This window comes from Equus asinus, chromosome X (genome assembly GCF_041296235.1).
Source record: "Equus asinus isolate D_3611 breed Donkey chromosome X, EquAss-T2T_v2, whole genome shotgun sequence".
In the NCBI taxonomy this organism is placed as follows: Eukaryota; Metazoa; Chordata; class Mammalia; order Perissodactyla; family Equidae; genus Equus; species Equus asinus.
In genome coordinates, this window is record NC_091820.1 from 121,795,527 (window position 1) to 121,818,416 (window position 22,890).

Here is a 22,890-nt window from a genome sequence, read left to right on the forward strand (position 1 = left end):
GGCCCTCTCTGGCAGTTGAATGGCCCAAGAAGCCCCGAGCCTTAGGAACCTTGGGAACTGGGAAGGAACTCAAACAGGCCAGCTGCCTTTGTTCCTCAAGAGCTAGGACAGAGAAGAGGCCCTCCCCCAGCAGAATCTCCATTTCTGTTCTCCCTTCTGCCAGCTGTGAGTCAGGTAACTTTTTTTCCCTATGTACACGAGATAATATACACAAGTCAGTGATTTCCTTCTGAACTCCACCCTTCCCCTTTGGAATCTGAACATTTGTCTTCCATTTTCTGGCACATTCCCCTCCTCAGCAGCTAGCTCCTTCAAGGAAGGCCTCTTCTTCCCAAGAGCAAGGGGCTCCCTCTGTGGATAAGCAGCAGAGGGGCTAGAAAGGCAGCCCTGGCCTGTGGAGGAGCAGCTCCAGCTCTGCGTCCCCAGCCAGAGGGCCACCTCCTAGCACCATGGCAGGCATTCCTAGACACAGGGCCCGCTAGGGTCTTGAACCAACCCTGCCACAAAGAACAGCTCCTGAGAAGGCCTCCGGGGCTCCTGCTGAGACCCAAGGCTCCAGGAACCTGAAGTCCTTGCAGAGCAGATGATGTACAGAGGAGCTTTCTAACAATGCCAAGGGAACCAGGTCCAAAATGCCTGGGGAAAATGTGAATTGGGCAGGTAACAGCCCTCTCCGTATTTCCAACCCACCCTTTCTTCCAAAGCAAACACAGCCTTGCTTCTGTGGTCATAAAGGAAAGGAAAGGGATCTGAGAAACTCATTCACATGGAGGAGCTAGCAGCTTAATGGGTACTGCTACCAGGGTGATTTGTGTTTTTAAAGATGGCGATGCTTAACGCAAGAATGCTCAGGTGAAATTTCTGGCATCGGGGGTGGGGGGGATATGTAGCGAACGGACGATTTTCTGATGCCCCCAAAGTACACCATACAAGTGATTGTCTTCCTGGAAGCCCAGGCCTGCCTCTACCCTTTTCATACATCTACTTTTCAGCTCCCATGGTCGTACTTGAGCCACAGAGGAGGGCTGAAATTTCCCTCTGAGATGCCCTTCTTGAACCTCTTCCCTTGGGAACACACAATTACGAATCTCACTGGAAAACCACAACACTGGATACTCATTCTCTGTCCCCAGAAAACGTTCTTCCTAAACCCACAATTGGATTGCTTCTTGAAAGCTGTATTTTCTCTGAGAAGTGAAAGATGTTATGCCAGGGTTGCTCTCTCCAGTTTCTGAGAACAACAAAGCATTGTTTGGTACCACCAGCATTCAGGCTTAGGACAATTATACAACGAAGCAGCAGCATTATAAGGTAGTCTCTCATAAGACTTATCTTGCATCATTTTTTCCAAATCTCTTAATCATCCATAAAGCTATTATATCTAGGGATTACTAAGTGAATTGAAGGGGAAAAAATCCAGGAATTCAATAAAACCTCAATGGCCCTAAACCACCTACTACACCTTTCATGATTTTTTTGCGTTATGTAAAGGGTCACTGGTTTTGTGGCTTTGTTTTAATGGTGAAAGATGTGAGAATAGTGAAAGATGAGGAGACAAGTTATTGCCTCATTTTCTACTAGCAATCCTAATGCACAGAAAAGAACTCTGGATTTAAGAGTCGGAAAATAGGGGTTCAGATCCTGCTACCTACATATCAAATATTTCCACTTTAAGATGAAAGACATTATTGAGCTCCCCAAGGAAAAGAAAGAAAATATTTAAAGGATGCTTCCAAATCTTGCCCCGCATACTCTGGAGAAGAAAAAAATCATGAAGGAAAATCTATGCAAAACCAAGTGAATTGGGGCTATTATCACAAGGATCCAACCAAATGGAGGTTTCTTTTGGAAAGCAATATATTTTACGTTGTAGAAGAGCTGAAGCAAATGGTCCACAGAATCCAACAGGGATTTTTCACATTTTTAGTTCATTTATTTCTCACAGCAATCTTGTAATATTTGGTTTATATTTAATAGAGAAGAAATTGAGGTTCCGAGGGAGAGAGGACTTGACCAAGGTCACACACCTAGAGGATGGTGGGACTAGAACTTGGGTGGGTCTGGACTCTAAATACAGTATGCCCTTCACTGAATCACACTGCCAGAATATCCGTTACAGGAACAAGATATATGTGTTGAATTCTCTTCTAACAAGCAGAGTAACAGAATGACTAAAAAAAAATACATCTGATTGCCCACAAGAAACTTATTTTAATAAAAAGACATAAACTGATTCAAAGTTAAGAGCTGGTTTAAGGTCTATTATAGTTGATGCAAGTGACAGTAAAAATAGTGATTCCTAATCATACAAAAAATAGATACCACAGCAAAAGAATAGGAGATTAAACAGTGAAACCATGATAAAAAGTTAACAAAACCTATGGGGCCGGCCCGGTGGTGCAGCGGTTAAGTTCGCACGTTCCGCTTCTCGGCGGCCTGGGGTTCGCCGGTTCGGATCCCGGGTGCGGACATGGCACCTCTTGGCACGCCATGCTGTGGTAGGCGTCCCACATATAAAGCAGAGGAAGATGGGCACGATGTTAGCTCAGGGCCAGGCTTCCTCAGCAAAAAGAGGAGGACTGGCAGTAGTTAGCTCAGGGCTAATCTTCCTCAAAAAAATAAAAAAAATAAAAAAATAAATAAAAAAAAGTTAACAAAACCTAATATTCTGAATTTTTATGTCCCAAACTGCAAAGCAACAACATACATTTAAAAATAAAACTGACAGAAATTTCAGAAGACAGAATCACATTAAATTTAATTAGAGATCTTTATATTTGAGATAGGACAATTCAAAGAGTATATTAGTTAGGGTGATGCTAGCGTCTGTTATACAAATAAATCCCAACGTTTCAGTGGCTTAGCGCATTAGAAGTTTCTCACTGACTGAACAGTAGAAAGTGGATGTGCCTGATTGATGGGCGGCTTTCTTTCCCGTAATAGTTAAAAGACCAAGTTGCTTCCGTTCTGTGTTTCCACCATTCTCTAGGACCCCAGTCTTTTACAGCTGGCCATGAGAAGAGGAAAGGAAAGTACAAAAACTCCACCACTTCTCGGAGGCCCCAGCCTGGAAGTGACGCACACCATATCAGTTCACACACCGTTGGAGAGAACATGACCACGCCCGGATGCAAAGGGGGCTGGGAAATTCAGTCCCAGGTTTAGCAGCCACTTCCCAGGAACAATTGCACCCTAGGCAAGAGGGAGCGGGGGTATTTTTGATGGACCAGCTCACCACCTCCACCAGAGAGAGGCAAAGAAGAAACAGTCAAACAAAGCCCAACATGGACAATAAGGTAGTATTTGTCCATGAGTTCGCTGCAAGGCTGAAGGGCAGATACAACCAGGAGACACGTGTTACCGGAAGTGGCGTAAGTTACAGTAGAGTCAAAGGAGCACCTAACGCTCTCAGAGGGAGGGATGAAGTATTCATTCATCAACCCCAAAGGGCCACTTACAGGCATAATAGAAAAGGAATAACAAAGTCAGCAGCTAGGGGAGTGTGAATAAACAAACAAGCCATCTCCCCTACAAAAAAGAAACAGGACGAAGTTTGAGTCAGATTAGTCGTTCAGATCTTGGTTTAAAAAAAAGGAGAGTACGTTCCAGGGAACTCCCTTTAACTGGTGGCAGCTGGTGAGGGAAGAAGGGGTTGGAATGACCTTTTAAAGGAGCCTCACTGGGCTGGACAGCATTACCACATGGAGACAACGTCATGATCAGGCCATAGAAGACACTTTATTTTGGGTTAATAGAGAAATGCTGCAAAAATCGATCACATACAGAAAATGCAAAACGTCATTTTGTAAATATTAAAAATTCAACATAGGGCATGCTCACACGACAATGAAATAACATCGAAAATATATAGCAAGAATGGAACTAAATAATAACAGTATAGTATTTTAAAGACTCTCCTCAGTTACTCCCAGGTCAGGGAGGAAATGCAATACAAAATGACAGAATATTTTTAAGTGAAAATGTAAATAAAGAATTTCATCATATGTGGCATGAGCCCGTGCAGTACCTAGAGGAGAACTTGTCATCGTCAGTACCTGTATTCACAAGTACGAAAGAGCGAGAGAAACCCAATGAACCAAATCTCCAAATCCCTTTACAAGGGAATAAAGCAACCCCACGCAAAATACAGAAACAGAAAAGCCAAATAAAAATAAGCAAAATGGAAAAGATAAAAGGATCCCTTTGGTAAACAAACCAATAATAGTTTCTCTGAAAACTTAGCAGAATTTTTGGCCCAATCATTTTCGGATAAGGAAAAAAACACACGACATGATAAATCAGAGATGAAAAAAGAGATTTAACAACGAATAGCAGAGAAATTCAAAATACTTGGGGTTACATGCCCTTCTTCTCTGTTTCTATAGCACCCTGTGTATATCTCTATTAAAACATTTACTGCGCTATACTTTAATTATGTATTTATTTGTCTATTTCTTTGTATTAGCCAGGCTCCTGTCAGGAAATAGATGGCACACTCCAAAAGGTTTTACTGAAGAAACTAATAAAGGGACTATTTGCTATAATACATGCAGGGTTAAGGGAACTGAAGCCCCCTGGGGCTGCCGTCAACAGCAGCTAGTCAACACCGCCCCAAATCCTAAGGGGCAAGGAGCAGGAATGGTATTAGGGGAACATGACCAGAAGCGGAGCTGTGACAGGGGCTGCCTGACAGGAGCTGTAGTGATAGGTAGAAGAATGAAGCCACCACCAAAACACAGCCTGGATGGGAGGAAGCCAGGGGAGTAAATACCCCAACCCCTAGCACCTGCTTACCTTTCCTTTCCTGCCATGCCTCCCACAGATGGAATCCTACCTGAAGCCAGAGGGCAGGAGAGCCTTGGTGATGCAGTCCATAGAGGTCAGCCTTCCGTGGCACAGAGCAGGGTAGAGAAGGGCAGAGAATGCATTGGGTGGGCTAAGGGGGCCACAAACAGAGACTAGCCAGCACCCTCTACAGTCAGACTAGGCAGTCCTTGAGAACAGAGACTATGTCTTAGTTATTTTTGTGCCACCAGTACCTAGGGGCAATGATTCAGAAAGTATTTGTTGAATGAGCGAATGATTGAATTGAGTGAGTTATTACCATTCTCAGCTACACACTAATGAAAATGATAACTGAGTAGCTATGAATGAGGACCTACACAAATATATACAAAACCAACTATGACACAGAAGAATTAGTATGAATAGACTATTCATTGAGGAAATAATAAAAAAGAATATTAAAATAATATAGTTAATTATACCACAATAAAGCTTAAATAAAAAAATAAATAAAAATAAAATAATATAGAATCAGACACCTGGCTCTGATAGAGTCATTGGAGAATTTTTCCATGAAAAAATCTTTCTATTAAACAATCTGTCCAAAAATACAGGGAAGGGTATAGTACAAAACTTGCTTTATGAGGCAAATGTGGCTTTTATTTCAACACTTAAAAACAACATCAAGAAAGAAAATTATAGATTAGTTTTATGAATATGGACATCAAAATTCTAAACAATATCATAACCAAAAAAAAAAAAATACAACAAATCTGCTGTGAGCTAGGTACAAAAATGTTATAACATAAGAAATACTTTTTTTTTTAAGATTTTATTTTTCCTTTTCCTCCCCAACGCCCCCTGGTACCTTGTTGTGTATTTTTAGTTGTGGGTCCTCTAGCTGTGGCATGTGGGACGCCACCTCAGCATGGCTTGATGAACGGTGCCATGTCTGCGCCCAGGATTCAAACTGGTGAAACTCTGGGCTGCCAAAGCAGAGTGCGTGAACTTAACCCCTTGGCCACGGGGCCAGCCCCAGAAATACTTTTAATGTAAGATATTGCATTAATAGATAAAGTCAAAAAATTATTTTTTTTTGCCTTCAAAAGGTACATAATGAGTGCCTCATATGTATCAGGAACCGTTCTGGGCCCTGGGGATACAACAGTGAATAAGACAGGTAAAAAGTCCTGCTTTCTTGGAGCTTCCATTTTCACAGGGGAGAGAGACAAGTAAGACAATAACTGACTAGCGCAGTTTCATATGGTGACAAATGCTCTGAAGAAAATAAGACGGAATAATATGAGAGAGTGTGACCAGAGGTGAGCGGTCACATTAGATAAGATTATCAAGGAAGGCCTCTCTGGGGATGTTTGAGCTGAGGCCTGATATTTCAAAAGATGATGAGAAGATATTTCTTAAAATTCAAAACTTCCATTGGTTAAACAAAATGAAAAGGCATGGAAGATTTTCTCTCTTTATGGGATCATTATATACACCTAGACTCAAGAGCCAGAGGCGCTGGAGATGCTCGGTTAAAAGCATAAATATGACAAGGATGTCTCTCTCATCAGTCTTAATTAATTTTGTAATAAAGGGAGATTGAAGAAGAAAACTAAATGAGTTATAAACATGTGGAAGGAAGAAATAAAAGTATCACTCCACTTAAATGACAGGATTATGTACAGAAGTCCAAGGCATTGACATAAAGTTCATTAAAAATAACAAATGTGTTCAGCAAAGTAGCATAATGTAAGATAACTGACAAAAGTTAGTTGCATTCCTAATAAGAGTGACACAAAGCTAGACAATATAATGAAAATGGAGATTCACTATAATGACAAAATATTAAATACGGAGTTATTCACTTAATTTGAGAGAGTAAAAATATATTAAAAGAAAATCATAAAATACCAACGGGAGAAGTAAAGGAAGACATGAATAAAAGATGCTATTTACCAAGAAGAAATAATCCTTGAGAGACCAAATATCATAAAGACAGCTAGGTTTACATATAAAATTAATGCAGTACAAATGAAAGCCACTGAGAGAAGTTTTATAGATTTTGACAAGTTGTCAGAAAAATTCTTCTGGAAGAATACATTTATTGTAGACTCATTCCCTAAGATTTTTAAACAAATTATCAAAACTGTATGATATCCAGTTTTTAAAAGCTCAAGGAAATATTAATATTTCAGAATAGAATTGATTATTTAATACCAACACATGGCAAACCAGAAACAACAGAGTAGTAGAAAAAGAGATCACCCTTGATTAATGGATTTCAGTATGGGAAAAAGTAACTTAGATCTATAGCTTAAATCATAGAGTAAAATAAATTCTAGATGATTCAAAGACAATATAATAAAAAACATTAAGAAGAAAATGCACTAACATTTTTGCCTCAGCTGCAGAAGGTAGGAATAATTCTGTTATTAAATAAATAGAGGCTATCATTCATCACATTTTAATAGATATTTCTTTGCAATGACATAAAATAAAACAAATATTTTTAAAGCTGCAAGATGAAAACACAAATGTGAAAACGTAATCGGTGAGATTAGACTATTGAAATGTATTTAGAATTGAGAAAAAGATAGGAAATCAACATCCAGATACCACTAGAAATGTGGTCAAAGGAGATGGGCAGCTTACACATAAAGATTACAGACAATAAACTACCCCATAGAAAAATGAACAGTCATCCTAGCCACGACAGAATAGAAATTAAAACAGACGTACAGTGTTATTACACACCTTATAAACTAGGGCAGTAAAAGTTAAGATGATAAAACCTAATGTTTGTGAAAGTGTGGTGAATTAGGTACAGTTACACATTGCTGGTGGAACTAGAAATTAATTTATGTTATCAGAAAAAGCACTCCCCTGGTATTTGACATGCTTTTTGACCCATTAATCTTGCTTTGGAGAATATACTCTATAGAAATAAGTTGGGGCAGCAGTAATATATATAAAAACAATCATAGTGTTATTTATAGTTTTGAAAAATCAGAAACAACTCAAAAGCTTTCCCCTAGATAGGGAAATAGCTAAGCAAAGCATGGCTTGGCACCATGATGCACTTTATTTTTGCTATGCAAAATGACAAACAGATGGGTGTACTCACTTTGAGAAAATTCACTAAGCTGTACTCATATAATCTGTACAGTTTTCTATATATTATATATGTTACACCTTGATAAAATTTTATTTAAAAAATGGCAAACATAAACTAGGTTAATGCAGCACAGGGAATGTATGTGAAGTGATGCTAAATGAAAAAGTGTAACACAAAATCTTGGGCACTCGCTGATTACAAATATGAAAATAAACATACATGTGAGCACTGGAAGTCAATGAGGTGATGAGACATTTATGTTCCTCTTTTAATAACAGCTTTATTAAGATATAATTCCCATACCATGAAGTTCACCCTTCTAAAGTGTACAATTCAGGGGCTTTTATTAGATTCACAAGGTTGTACAACCATTGCCACTATCTAATTTTAAAACATTTTCATCACCCCAGAAAGAAACCCTTCTCCTCATTCCTCTCTCCACCAGGCCCTGACAGCGACTAATCTACTTTCTGCATCTGTGGATTTGCCTATTCTGAACACTTTGTATAAATGGAATGATACATTACATGGCCTTTTTTGACATACTTCTTTCACTTAGCATAACGTTTTCAAGGTTCATCCATGCTGTAACTTGTGTTAGTAACTCATTTCTTTTTGTTGCTGAATAATATTCCATTGTGAGGATATACCACATTTTGTTTATCCATTCACCAGTTGATGGACATGTGGGTTTCCACTTTTTTTGTAGTTTAACTTATATATATCTTTAAATTTTTTCCAACTTTATTATTATAGTTGACAATTAAAAATTGTATACGTTTAAGATGTACAACTTGATTTGACATAGTTTACATTTTAAAATATTCATCATAATCAAACTAAGTAACTTATTCATCACCACACATAGTTATTTTTGTGTGTGTGGTGAGAACACTAAAGATCTACTCTCTTAACAAATTTCAAGTATACAATACAATATTGTTAACTATAGTCACGTTGTTGTACATTAGATCTCCAGAACTTATGCGTCTTGCATAACTGAAACTCTGTACCCTTGATATCAAACCTGAAGTGAGTTCGCTCACCCATTGCACAGCAAGCCAATCTCTGACATTGGGTGTAGTGGAAGAAAGTAGGAATTTCATTATTGCACAGTGCTTAGCAAGGAGAGAGGGCAGCTAACGCTGAAATCCCAAACTCCCTGAAAAACTAAAAGGAAGGGTTTTTATTTGGGGTTTTAGGTAGGGGAGGGTGAGCATATGGCCTTGCTGGTCAGAGCTTTTCCACCAGCCTGTCTTTGGCCTTGAGACACTTGCAGAGAGGAGGGAGCCCGTGACCTTGCTGGTCAGCAGCTTTCCCACCAGCCTGTACCTCTTTGCAGGGAGGAGATAATGAACCCAGGTGCTTGTCCTTGGCGGGGTCTGTCTCCATGCATGATAGTGGATTCTGGAGCCAGGAAGCCAGGGAGTAAGCAGGGAATGAGTGTTTTGGTTTTAACCCCATATGTGCTGGGTTTAATGTAGGGAAACTGATATCAGGGTCGGTATCACCCTTTGACCAACATCGCCCCATATCCCTTTCCCCCCAGCCCCTGGTAATCATCACTCTACTCTCTGTTTCTAGCAATTTGACATTTTCGATTTAGAGATCATCCAGTATTTGTCTTTCTGCATCTGGCTTGTTTCACTTTAGCATAATATCCTCTAGGGTCATCCATATTGTCACAAATGTCAAGATTTCCTTCTCTTTTAAAGACTGAATAATATTCCATTGTATATATATTTTTCTTCATCCATTCATCTGTCAATAGATATTAAGGTTGTTTCCATATTGTGGCTGTTGTGAATGATGCCGCAGTGAACATGAGAGTTCAGATGTCTCTTTGAGATACTGATTTCATTTCCTTTGGATAAATACCCAGAAGTAGGATGGCTGGATCATATGGTAGTTCTAGTGTTAATTTTTTGAGGAACCTCCTTACTGTTTTCCATAGTGGCTGCACCAATTTACATTCCCACCAACAGTGTACAAGGATTTCCTTTTCTCTGCATCCTTACCAACACTTATCTTTTAATTTTTTTGGTGAGGAAGATTGCCACTGAGCTAATATCTGTGCCAATCTCCCTCTATTTTTGTATGTGGAGTGCTGCCACAGTATGGCTTGATGGGCAGTGTGTAGGTCTACACCTGGGATCTGAACCTGTGAACCCCAGGCTGCTGAAGCAGAGCATGCTAACCTAACCACTATGCCACTGGGCCAGCCCAAAACTTATCTTTTGTCTTTCTGATAATAGTAATTCTAACACGTATGAGGTGATATCTCATTGTGGTTTTGATTTGCATTTCCCTGTTTAGTGAAGTTGAACACCTCCTCATACACCTGTTGGCCATTTGTGTATCTTCTCAGAAATGTCTACTCGGTCCTTGTTCATTTTTTATTTAGGATATTTGTGGGTTTTTGCTATTGAGTTGTATGAGTTCCTTATATATCGTGGATTCTTTCCACTTTTTAGCTATTTTAAATAATGTTTCCATGGACATTCACATATGAGTCTTTGTGTGAATACTTGTTTTCATTTTTCTTGGGTACATACCTAGGAATGGAATTGCTGGGTCCTGTGATAACTTTATGTTTAATCACTTGAGTAGCTGCCAGGCTGTTTTCCAAAGTGACTGAACCATTTTACGTTCCCACCAGCAATGTAGGAAGGTTCCAATTTCTCTACATCCTTGCCAACATTTATTACCTTTTTATTACTACTATTAATATTATGGTTATCCTAGTAGGTGTGAAGTTGTATCTCATTGAGGTTTTGACTTGCATTTCTCTAATGGCTAATGATATTGAGCATCTTTCCAGGCTCCTGTTGGCCACGTGTATATCTTCTTTGGGGAACTGTGTATTCAGAGCCTTTGCTCTTGGATTAATTGGGAGAGTCATCTTTTTATCGTTGCATTGTAAGAGTTTTTTATATACTCTGGATGCTCAATCCTTGTCAGATAAATGATTTACAAATATTTTCTCCCATTCTGTGTTGACGTTTCACTTTTTTGATTGTATCTTTGCAGCACACAAGTTTTTAATTTTAACCAAGTTCAATTTATCTACATTCATTTCTTTTGATGCAGTTGTTTAAGTCTCAATTAGATAAATATGGACTATGCAAAACATTTAGAAAGAAATGACTACTGGTGGGAACAGGGAACAGCAGACTAGAGACTGCATCTTATATATTGCATTAAAGGTTATTTAGTCCTGGCCTACACCTGAGCCACAAATAAGACCTTTTGCTCTTAAGATGGTTCCTTTAGCCTATTGCAGCCATTTATTCAACAAATATGTCCTAGATACTACTACATGTTAAGTATTTTGCTAGGAGCTTGGGCTACAAAAATGAAAGAAGACAGTCTCTGCCATCAAGGAGCTGACAAAGTAGGATGGGTGGTAAGGTGTGTAACCTCATAATTGCAACACTAGGTATCATGATAAGAACCATATAAGGGGCTTATGGAAGACTTCAGATCATGGCGAGAACACATCTGGTCGAGTTTCTCATAAATGCTACTTTGGCTGAAGACATTTTAAACAATGGGGAAAAAAACAACCACCACTAAATCAAGAAGAAAACCATGGTCCCTGAGTAAACAACAGCTGAAGGAATGCTGAAATTGGGGGGAAATTTTCCTAGATACTCTGTCTAAATTTAAAAAATGCAGGGTTTTTTTTCTGAAATACACACTTTTCATTCTGATCTGTATATTTGAATTGGTGCAGCCAGGTATATGTCATTATACCCACTGCTGAAGAATGATAGCCAATCCTTCAAAAAAATTTCTTCCTTATTATGAAAGTAAATTTACCTCTGGCACCACATGAATTCGTGTGAAAAAAGCTCTCCTTGAATGAGAGCTAATGAACCTCTAGAGTTCAAGTATTCACTCAACAAACAGCTAATGGGCTCCTACTATGTATTAGGCATTGTGAGAAGAGATGCAAAAGAGAAATAATCATGAATAAGATAGGCATGCTTTCTGTTCTCTGAGAGCTCACAGTCTCGTGGAGGAGACAGAGACATAAACAGACAATTGCAATACAGTGTAATAGGGAAGGTATGGGGGGGTGTGTGTGTGTGTATCTAGGAGAAGCATGTAGCCTGAATTTGGGGTTGATTGAGGATACTGGAGAATGTGATGTCCAAGCCAGGACCTGAAAAATGAATAGGAGTTATCCAGTTAAAGGCAGAAGTTAGCAGGAAGAAATTCCAGGCAGAGGGAAAAGTATGGACAAATCAGAGAGAACATATGATCTTTGAGGAATGGAAAGATTTAGGCAACCCAGGGTGGGGAAAAAGTAGTGAGGGGGGAGAGGGAGGAATGAAGCTGGAGCAGAAACAGATCATGAAGGCACAGCAATGGGGCATGACATGATCAATTTTCTGTTTTAGATTACCAGGCAGTTTTGAGGAGAATATGTAGGAAGGGAGCAAGACAGGGGGCTGAGAAACTTTTTCTATTAAATTTCTACTGAATTCTAAGCAAGACGACAATACCTTAGTGGGGCAGAAAGAGAAATAGAGAGAAATAGGTAGATTAGAGAGGTCATTGAAGAGGTAGAATCAACAAGACATGGTGATCAATTGGATATGGTGGGTGAGAAGGTGTATTAGGGTTCTCCAGAGAAACAGAACTAATGGGCTATATATAGATATATAAGAGGAGGTTTATTATAGGAATTGGCCCATGTGATTATGGAGGCTGAGGTATGCCATGATATGCCATCTGCAAGCTGGAGAATCAGGAAACCTGGTGGTATAATTTAGTCCAAGTCCGAAGGCCAGAGAACCAGGAGCTCCAATATCTGAGGGCAAGAGAAGAGGGACATCCCAGCCCAAGAAGAGAGAGAGAGAACTTGCACTTCATCTCATCAATGGACTGGAGGATGCCTGCCCACATTGGCAAGGCCGGATCTTCTTTATTCAGTCTACTGATCCAAATGCTCTCCCTTCCAGAAACGCCCTCACAAACACACCCAGAAATGTTTTACCAGCTATCTGGGCATCCCTTAGCCCAGTCAAGTGGACATTTAAAATTAACTATCAGAGAGAGAGAGAGAAGGGTTTGGTGCCCATGAGGAGGCCTCCAGTGAGCACTGGTCCAAGTGCTGGGGGAGGCAAAAGATGTTTACAACCTAGTCCCTGTCCTGAAGGAGCTGTTAATCTAACAGACAGAGCTGCTGGCACACACTGTGTCTTTGTGTACATTAGAAAAGGCGCTCCCTCCAAGCATGGCTTGGCAGGTGGATTTCAGCCCCTATTTGTCCCCTCAGCCAGGCACCTTCATTCAAGGCACAACCAGAACAACTGTATTTGGCAGCCCTGCTATCAGAAAGAAACACAAATTACTAAAATACAGGGTTAGAAGAGATTGACACTGCATGTGCAGTACACAAAGAGCTCAGAAGAGAGGGAAGGAACATGAAGGGGATGCGGAAATTGAACCTGGCCTTGAAGGCTGAATAGGATTTTCATAGGTGGAGATGGGGATAGGTGCAGGGAAGAGAGTGGAACACCCTAGGCAAAAGAGATAATGTGAGCCAAAGGGTGGAGTCAAGAAAACCTGAAACAAGTTGAAGAAATAATGGTAGTTCAGTTGGCAGCAGCACAGACTACAGAAGTTGCTCTTTCCAGCTGTCTTTTTACAGCAGCAGTCCTCTTAGAGCATGAGAAAAGTTGGCTGGATTATACACACACACGTGCATGCACGTGTGTACGCATACATACCCCTACACACATACCGAAATCCCCATAGTAATTCTCCATTTTTTCCTTCCTCTCTTCTATCCTTCCCTTCTAAAGCACTTTCCAGGAAAGCACATGTTATATATAGGAAATAATAAAAGGTTCGCTTTGGCTGTTAGCATTTTAGTGATCCCTTAGGATAGAGCAGTATGAGGTAAAACTATAAAGGTCCCAGAGATGGCCTTGACTGCCAGGCTGGAAAGTTCCAAAGTTGGTAGGCAGTAGTGAGCCACTGAACAAATCTCTAGAAACTCTTATCAATGGAGAAGGCAATGCTTAAATCTGCATAACAACCTTACTCTTGTTTACTGTGTTTTTCCTCGTCACCTCCCATAACTGACTCCCTCACTTCCAACATCTTCTTTTGTCTTTGGCTAGAGATCATATTTAAGGTAGTAGCTTGGGCCTTTTTGGGGAATTTCTCAGATTTCCGGGTTCTCTCCCAGTATACAAGGAGATATATATGTTATTAGACTTCTGTTTTTCTCCTTTAATCTGTCTTTCATTACAGAGGAGGTCCCAGCTAAGAACCTAGAAGAGTAAAGGGAAAATTACTTTTCCTCCCCGAGAGAATCAAGCATTTTATGTTGTTATGCTCAAAGCAGACATTGATCTGCAGAAGTCACAATTGTATTTTGTTCTTTTCTGAACATATCAGAAAAGTGGTTTCTGCAACTGCTTAGGATTCTATGGTGCCAAGCACTGAGGAACAGATCTACTCCTCTTGGGCCAAACATAAGGCACAAACCTAGTGGTTCTAACAGCAATGGCAGATCACCAAGTGGGCTGGAAGATCTGAAGCATATACTTAAGGAAGAATATACCAGGTATATATATATAACCAGATATCTATCTGGTTCCCATATGCTTTGTGCTTTTCCTTTGCCCAGTAATCAAATCAGTAGAACTAATCTCTCTGTGCCTGTCTACGCATTCGCTTGCCCCTCCCATTCCCCAGGTAAATCATTTTGGTATTTCTACCACAGCTCAGGGGCCAAAACAATTTGAAGAGTCACTTGGGAGAATGAGGATGAGGGAGGGATGCGAAAGTAGAGATAATAAAAAACTCCAAACTTTAATTTCACTACCAGACTTCCAAATTGGTTTTGATTTCATTCATTATCACAGCAAAAGGAAAGGTTGGCCATCTCAAGAGTTCTCAATCAATTGCCTCAAATTTAAAAACAATTTAAGCAAAGATGAGGCATGATAAAATGCAGATCATTTCCCAAGCCTTATCCTCTATCTCTAAAGAGTGAAGAATAATGAATATCATTTTTCAACTAAGTCGATGTAATAATAGTGATCAAATTAACACTTAAGTTTGGGGTCTTTCTTTCGTTGTGGCCCTGGGCAGGCCACCCCAAAACATTCCACCATGGCATATTGATTGTTTTGAATTAAAGTTACTTGTTTTGACTTGCAAAGTTTCAACCCACTTTTCTGTTCCCCCTGAAAGCAGGAAGTTAAATCTCCCACGTGAAAGGTACCCTCCTTGCACCAGGAGATAGAGACATCCTTGTCACCAGAGCTAGGGAATTCAGGACCAAGAAGCCTGCATGAAAACATCTTGTTACTTTTACTAATTTACTACTCCAAGCCTAAATTCTGTTCAAATTCCTCACTAATTACAAACCCCAAACCTAAGTTTCTTTGTCCTTTCAAATCCTTACGAATTTATTGTTTCTTTGTGTTAAAAGATATATAAACTGCCTGCTTTGTTCACTCTTGGAGCATCATTTTTTATGATCTTCCATGCACATGTATTAAATTGGTTTTTCTCCTGTTAATCTGGTCTTATGGCAATTTCATTACTTGTCTAGCCATTAGAACTCAAGAGGAGTAAGGGGAGGGGATTTTCCCCCCTCCCCACCACTCTTTTTGGATCTCCTATAGCTGTTATAGAGAATAAGTTCCACCCATCTGAAACTTACCATTTCTAGCATAGCGTTGATGTTATTTAGAATAATAACACTTCTTTAATTCTGTATACTGCTTTTCAGTTCACAAAGCACATTCATATACATTTATCACATACATTCATAACACTCAGGTTTATTGCTATTATTCCTATCTTACGGTAGAGGAAACTGAGGCTCACAAAGCTTAACTGACATTCCAGAGGCCACAGAGCTAGTAAGCAGAACTAGTACTCAAAACCTGGTTTTCTGGTTTTAAGTTGAGTACCTATTCCCTCCAACTGCCAGATGCCTGTCCACATCTCCCTGCCCCACCCCCTGCCCTCACCCACAATGTCTGCAAACTCCTGAAGGGCAGGGGCTCCATCTCATGCTTCCTGGTATTTCCAAAAATCACTAGGCAGTCTTTGAATTCATCCCACTGTATTCTAAATATTTTTAATTTTCTGTATAGTACGATGTTTTGACATCTTAAAAAACCTTTCCGGGTAGGGAGAGACTGCCCCTCCTAGGGCTAGCCAATTCTCAGAAACAGCAAAGGACCTAGCCAGGAGCATGCATTTGATATGCAAACTAACCAGTCCAAAGCCGTATCTCCTCTGTCTGGCCCCTACAACCCCAGAAGACAACATTCCTCTGCCTTAATAATCCAAGGACCAGGTGCCAGACAACTAGGGACCGCCCCTACAGCTCAAAGCCCATGGAGATCATTCAAACTAGTCAATCTGAAACTGTTCACCCTGCCCTGCCCTGCCTTTCCCTAGGAAACCCCAAGAAAGGCCCCAGCCTAAATCTTCCCCTGCCTCCTGTCTTCTGCCTCCTAACCACCCCGGTGTCTTTCCCATGTGGCCCTGCAGGGCATGCAGTGCCTCCTGTCTGTAGCACCTGAGCATAATAACTTTGTTTTCCTGAGCCTCTCCTCTGCCTCTTCTTGTGGCCACATCTGACTAACCATCTCATAAAAGGATACAAAACATCCACAAATATTTCTTGAGCAACTACTGTGTCCCAAACCGTATGCTAAGGACTGGAACTATAATGGTTAGCAAGTCACACATAGCCCCGATCTCAAGTAATTTTTAAAGTAATAGAGGAAAATCAACATTCTATTACTTAGCCTAGTATCTTATTCATGCTAATAATACTGGTTATCATTTATTAAGCTATTAGTGTGTGTGTCAGATACTAGGCTAAGCACTAGGTATTGTCTCAGATAATACTCAAAACAACCCTACGGGGTAGGCTCTATTACTGTTCCCTTTTTATAGATGAGAAGACTGAGGCATAGAAAGATGATGTAACTTACCCAAGGTCACACGGCTAGCACATGGTGTGCCAGGATTTGAGGTTTGGTCTGTGTAATTCTTAGCTACTATGTCATGCTGAGTCTAACAGGCGACCTTATTTGTTGGATGAGAAATAAACCCTGAACAAAAATGTCACTTCTCTACTGCTTGTCTCAGACTTAAGACAACCCCATTAGTAAATGGAGATTGTGCCTCAAGGACTTACCTCACGTTGCACCAAGGTGACAGCATTATTCAGGTTGTACTTGTACAGCTATATCATCCCAACTTAAGAAAAACAAATACCTCCTTCTCTATTCCACATTTGTCTATCATTAGCAACCCATTATCAAAATCAAGACTTGGATTTATATTAATGTCATCATATAAATTAAAAAGAAAAACACTCAGAACTTGATTTTGGTCCCAAAAGAAAGGAACTTTGAAAATGGAATGACTGTCGCTCATCAGTTCTTCTTCCAAATCCATGGCCTCATAAACATCGGCAAATATTTGACAGCATTGTGATTTCTGCTGTACATCATGATGAAATCAAGACCACTTAAACATGTGCAAAGAAAACAATTCTCAACTTACTTGCATTACCCAGAGACTGATTCTGTGTTGGCTAAGAGAGAATGGGCCACACAATACTTTCCATATTCGATCCATTTTAAAAGGAATCTCAAATTTTCCTGTAAAAATGACTATTTGGAACAAGTAAGAGTCACATTAAAACCAGGGAAAAAGGCTTTTAAAATTTCCCTTTATTTTATAGTAAAAGATAAAATAATATGAAATAACATCTTGAAAAAAAGAAAAGTAGGCTCTTACCCCTGCTCCCACAGCCGGAACACAACTGTGTGTATGCATGTCCCTTGTAACCCTGTCCACACGTAATCACGTTCTCCATAATTGCAGTCATAGTGAATATACAATGTGCTATTTTGCTTTTATCATTTGACATCATACCATAAGTGTTTTTGATGTTGCCACATAGTCTTCTTAATTATCATTTAAAATTTTTTCATTGGTTGCATTAATATTCCATAGAGTAGAGGGACCACAATTTATTTAACCATTCCCCTATTGTTAGCCATGTAGGTTGTTTCCAACTGTTCACTGTCATAAACAATAGAGAAGTGAACATCCTCTTGCACGTAGAGTTTTCTTTCCTTACTTTTGGATATTTCCTTGAGATAAATTCCCTTAAGTGGAGTTGCTAGGTCAAGGTACGTGAAAAAATTTTAAAGCTATAGAACCAAATGAATTATTGTTGGGCATATCTCTTGCTCATTCTTCAAAATCCAGCTCAGAGCTTCCCTCCTCCCACTCCCACCTGCTCTCCAAGCACAGTGAGTTACTCCCTTATTTGTACAAGAACTGTTCCTTGTCTATACCTCAATTACAGTATTCAAAGTGCAGCATTAGTCAACTTACTTAACTTCTCTAAGCCACAGCCCCTTGTCCATAAAATGGGGACAATCATACCTAACTCACAGGGCTATTGCAAGGAGTAAATGAAATAATGTATATAAAGTCCTTAGCACTGACATAGTCACTGCTTAAAAAATGAAAACCATTCTTATCACCACATTGTCTTATAATTTTGTGTTTACCTGGATACTTGACTGTGAGCTTCTGAGGGAAGGGATCATGTCTTGGTCATCACATAGCACACAGCACCGTGCCTGGCACATAATAAACATTCAACTAAAATATTTATTGAACAATATGGATAAACGAATGCATTCATTAATTTTATTTGAAAGAATTTACACTGCCACCAGCACTGTTTGAAAATGCCATTTTTGTGCTAACCTTACCAGCATTGAGTATTTATGCTTGATCTCTATAGAGAAAAGTAAATTTATTTTTCACCACATCCAAGGCCAGCTCCCTTCACTAATGTTCAAAATAAATACTGCTTGGGGATAAGTTTCAATTTTGACTCTGCTGGAAAAGATTGGGAATGTAGTTTATAACTGTGGTAGCTACTAACCACATGTGGCTATTTAAATTTAAATTTTATTTTCATTAAAATAAAATTAAGTTTAAAATTCATTTCCTCAGCCTCACTAGCCACATTTTCAGTGCTCAATAGTCAGTCACATATCCCTAATGGCTACCCTACTGGACAGTGCAAAAAGTTCTGTTGGATAATGCTGGTCTATAATCCAAAACTAATTTCCTGTTTGGTTTTGAAAGCATGTTATGATGAATTTGCAGTAAAACTTACTTCAAAACTTGCATTTGACTAAATTTAGACTAAACAGACTATTTTTAAAACCAATTAACATCCCCTGAGAATCTGCTAGCTGTGGAGTGGAAGAATGTGGCCGTGGAGCTTGAGAAGTGGCCAGGAGAAGTCAGAATGATTTTAAAACTTTGCCATACAGTAACTCAAAAAGTTAAACATAGAAGTACCATATGACCCAGCAATTATATTCCTAAATATATACCCCAAAGAATTAAAACCGGCTACTTAAACAAGTACACGTACACACATATTCATAAGCAGCACTATTTACAATAGCCAAAATGTGCAGATAGCCCAAAGGCCCGTCGATGGCTGGCTGGATAAACAAATTGTAGTATACCTAGACAACGAAATATTATTCAGCCATATGAATGAATGAAGTATCGATACATGCTACAACTTAGATGAACCTTTAAGACATTATGCTAAATAAAAGAGGGTCACATATTGTATGATTCCATATTTATGAAATATCCAGAGTAGGTAAATTAACAGAGACAGAATAAAGATTGGTGGTTGCTAGGGGCTGGGGGAAGGCAGGAATGAGTTCTTGCTTAACGGGTTTGGGGCTTCCTTTTTTTTTTTTTTTTTTTTTAAATATTTTATTTTTTCCTTTTTCTCCCCAAAGCCCCCCAGTACATAGTTGTATATTCTTTGTTGTGGGTCCTTCTAGTTGTGGCATGTGGGATGCTGCCTCAGCGTGGTTTAATGAGCAGTGCCATGTCCGCGCCCAGGATTCGAACCAACGAAACACTGGGCCGCCTGCAGCAGAGCGCGTGAACTTAACCACTCGGCCACGGGGCCAGTGGGGCTTCCTTTTTGGGGTACTGAAAATGTGTTGTAACTAGATAAAGGTCTTGCCCTAAAACAAATAAACAGTCAGTTATTTTACCAGCAAAACTGGTTTATTTGGGAACATCAAAGAATTGCAATCCAGGACACGTGGAACCACAGGCTTGTCTGGAGAAACAAAAAAGAGGAACATTCTTTTATGAAGTCAGGAGGGGCTGTTATAAATGAAGAGTCCATTGGAGGAAACTGGGGGTTCCAAGAATAGTGGCTTTTCATTGGCTGAGTTATGGCAGCCTCTCATTGGCTGAGCTGTTGCACGGCAAGGAGGAATTTCTTCCTTCCTTCCTTCTGCTGGGTTAGTAAGTAGTATCACTTCCTCTCCAAGATGCAAGGTATGTCTCTTCCTGTTGGGGTCTGTAGTAGGCATTAAGGGGCAAGTGCTTGAGGGTTCTCCTTTTTGGCCTTCCGACTCCATTTTAAATGAGGTTTCTGTTTATTAATATTCACAAGGTGGTGGTTACACAACATCGAGAAGGTACTAAATGCTGTTGAATTGCTCATTTTAACATAGTTAATTTTATGTTATGTGAATTTCACCTCAATAAAAAAAAAATGCCATAGATGTTCCACTAAGTGAATCCCCGGCAAACAGATAAACTGTATTATTATTCAAACTATAAAATGGGCAGTGGTTTCCTCAGCTGGGTTTTTGCAGAGCAAGAAAGGTGCAGATTGGGGGAGGAGGTCCTTGATCTCTGTGAGCCAGGTAACTTAATTCTGTTGCCTTAATTTGGTCCCACAAAGTCCTTTACGTGGCAGTGCACTGGCCTGGCACTCAGGCAGCTTGGAGGCCAGTCCTGGCTCTGTTAGTGATTTACTGAGTGACTTTGACAAGTTCCTTCCTCTACATTGGCCTCAGTTCCCTCATTTGCAAGAATGTTGGTCTAAAAGGCATAGTTTTCAGGATAAGCTGAAAGTGCATCATATTCTTCATGAATGTCTGGAAGTTAAAACGCTTAATCTTTTAGTCCAAGTAACCACCTAAAAAAGCTTGAAAAGGCTGAATGGTACATACGACATCCAAGGCTCCTTCATAGAAGAAAGGCCCCCCGCCCTTGTTTCTTTCTGAGGAAGATTAACCCTGAGCTAACGTCTGTGCCAATCTTCCTCTATTTTGTATATGGGTTGCTGCCACAGCATGGCTGACAAGTGGTGTAGGTCCGTGCCTGGGATCTGAACCCACATACACAGAAGCCAAAGCGGAGCTCACCAAACTTGACCACTATGCCACGGGGCCAGCCCCTAGAAGAAAGCTTTTTATGTGATTGAGATACTTTACTAATGCTCCTAGAGTGTCCTCCCTAAGTACATGAATAACGTGCTGCAAAGTAATTCTGTCTGTCCCTTAAAACCTAAATATGCTACGTCATCAATAGGTGTGGGGCTCCACTGTTCTCCCAACACCGGCTCAATCGGCCCTGAGCAGTCCAAACTTTCCTGCCTAGCCTCACCTGTGACCAACATGGCCTCACAGATGAAAGACACATCTCATCCTGCCAACTGATGGTAAACAAGAAGCATCCTTCAGCCTGAAAACCAGAACCAGCAATTTGAGGGAGAAAAAAAAATAAGACCGTGAAAATAAGCTCTTCCACTTTTTGGCTGGAAAGGAAGAGATGACTGGGTGCTCACACTCTGCGGGTGGGAAATAAGATGGCGACTGCTGCGTGGAAACTAACAGGGAGCTAGTAGGGCCAAAAAGCAGCTAAGATTCTGGTAAAATTAGATCAGTTATCTGGGACTACAAGTTAATCATGGCACCATCAGGAAAATATCTCTTCAGGAAGCCTGTTTTGAGTGTTGCTTGTATTCTGTGTAAAGTACTTCTTTTTGTTTCTCTAATTCATGTAGAGAAAAATAATTTTTAAAAGCATCTGCCTGTTTCAACTGTATCTAAAGGAATTCCCCCAAAGAAGTGCTCTATCCACACTAGGGACAGACCATTAAAGGAGGAGCATGTGGGGGTCGTGAAGCTCACAGCAGTACCAATTGAAGTGGGAGGCCCTCAAGGGGAAGAACCCAAGAGAACGGTGTCAACCCGCTGGGGCAGCCCTCCTTATTTCTTCCCAACAGATCTGCCTACAGCTTGTTCTGCTTGCCTCCAACCCTGCATTTTGTTTTAATAAAAGCTCCCCACTCCCTTCCAGTGCCTCCTACCTCCTCTAACTACAAAGTCCTTTTTGAAGGCAAGGGAGAAGTTGCCTTCCCTGATAGAGTCAGACTTCCATAGGTGAGTTCCATAAGTAACATCTCTCTCTTTGTCTGGGTGCGATTTCCATTTATGAACATGGCTCTGTTTCTTTCAAAGACATATCATTCTTTGTCTTCAGCACTTTAGTAATTTAGAATTAGTAAATTCAAGCATTTCAGCCTTGTCCCCAGTTGAAGTTCTCTCTGCCTGCTCACCAACTTCCCCCTCCCCCGGCCCCGAACATATTCACGGGCCTCACCACCATGTAAACCTGTAATCTTTTTATGCCACCATCCATATTGGTTTATAAAACGGAGGTATGCAACACATTGGAAAGAAAAATGGCACCTGTCAAATACCAAACCCTATGAAATGCCTGCGCAATTTCACTTTTCACCTAGTAAATATCCAATTATTTTCCAGAATAGCTCTTTCCAGAATTCAAATCTGTTTCCATTAATATTAAAAGTTTAGAGGTCTGGGAGAACAGGAAGGGGCTGATTAAAAGCAGACCGGGTTCATTATCTGGTTAATCACAATCCAGCATTTCCCACCCCCATTTCCCACCCTCTCCCCCAACACAATATTCTGCCTCAGAAAAGGTCACACTAAAATTCTGTAAATAAAACCTTATCTTACAACATATCCAGGGGTGGAGGCTCATTTTGGAGGGTTTGAGACTGGTATCATAATAAAAGAAATTTATTTCATACAATTCCC